Below are 1,634 nucleotides of genomic sequence, written 5' to 3'. Positions count from 1 at the left end.
GAGCAAAGGGCCGTTGAAACTAATTTCATGGCCGGCGTATACGACCCCACCGGTGTGCTGATTACCGACCCAGAAGCCATTAGAGACGTTATTGTACGTTTTTACTCCACCCTGTACTCGCCATCACCCGCCCCGTTTGATCGCGATACCTACTCTGATCTCACATCAGGCTTGACCACGCTAAACCCCATCCACGCGCCGCTCCTGGGGGATCCCATTGACCTCCCTGAAGCTACCGCCGCCCTCAAGAAACTTTCCCGCGGAAAAACGTGTGGCTTGGACGGTGTCCCAGTAGAATTCTACTTAACCTTTTGGCAAATACTTGGCCCAATCCTGGTTGAGGTTTTCAATACCCTTAAATACCATAACCATTTCTGGAACACCTTCTCCACGTCCGTTATTTCCTTACTGCCTAAATCGGGAGACCTTTTTAACTTAGCGAACTGGCGCCCAGTCTCGCTCACCAATAGTGACTATAAAATATTTACCAGAATTCTTGCGAACCGCGTTAACACTGTTGTAGGGGATTTAGTCCATAACTCCCAAACTTATTCCATCCCGGGGCGTTGTATTTACGACACCTTGACCTCCCTCCGTGACAACATTCATCTGGCCAATGCACTTAATGAACCTCTCGCCCTTGTAAATATTGACTTCCGAAAAGCTTTTGATAATGTCGACCACTCGTACTTATTAAACCTCCTCACTACTCTAAATTTCCCCCAAGGCTTTATTGACCTTCTGAAAATTATTTATACCGATTCATCCTTTATGGTTAAAGTTAATAACATCCTTACAAGCCGTATCCCTTTTGGAAAAGGTATCCGTCAGGGTTGCCCCTTGTCCGGTTTACTCTTTGTATTGGCCCTTGAACCTCTGCTTCACTCCTTGCGTCGCTCAGTTCCTCGTGCCATACCATTACCTCACCACGACGCGATCACAACCGTTTTCGCCGATGACCTAACTGCCTTAATCCGTTGCCCCTCTGAGTTCGCCATCCTTGACGATAGACTCCGCGCTTACTGTCAAGTAACGGGAGCGTCCGTTAATTTCGAGAAATCGTTCGTCCTTTGGTGTGGAAGCTGGGCTATCTCACCGCCCGCCATACGCCCCCCCATCCCATCCAGTACCGACGGTGGTAAATTCCTTGGGGTTTACCTGGGGAACTCTCCCAATTTTGAACAGCGCAACTGGCCGGACCTTTCATCTCGCATGACGAAGGTTTTTGGGCGCTGGTTGCGCCTGCGTCACCTATGCTCGCTCCCCGGCAGGGTTCTTTTAATTAATCAACTCGCGGCATCCGTACTGTGGCATAGGCTCAAGGTGCTTACCCCACCGTCAACGTTCGTCAAGGATTGGCAGAACCAGCTCCTTAATTTTTTGTGGGCGGGTATTCATTGGGTCGCCGCCCCATCGCTATATCCCCATCGCCGTCTTGGCGGTTTGGGTCTAGTTAATATATCCGCAAAAATTGCCTCCTTCCGAATACACGCCATATCCCGTTTCTTAACGCAATCCCCGCCAAATCACGTCCACTCTCTTTATAAATACCACCTCCCCCGGTTTCCTTCGGTGACACGGGCACTTCTCGATACTTCTAGCGCACATTCCGCCATACCCTTTTATTCTGAGGC

The sequence above is a fragment of the Phalangium opilio genome, unplaced genomic scaffold (assembly GCF_054372755.1).
Source record: "Phalangium opilio isolate 3A_F unplaced genomic scaffold, DU_Popi_V2 ptg000009l_1, whole genome shotgun sequence".
Classification (NCBI taxonomy): Eukaryota; Metazoa; Arthropoda; class Arachnida; order Opiliones; family Phalangiidae; genus Phalangium; species Phalangium opilio.
The sequence above is the reverse complement of the archived record's forward strand: the minus strand, read 5'-3'. Positions refer to the sequence as shown.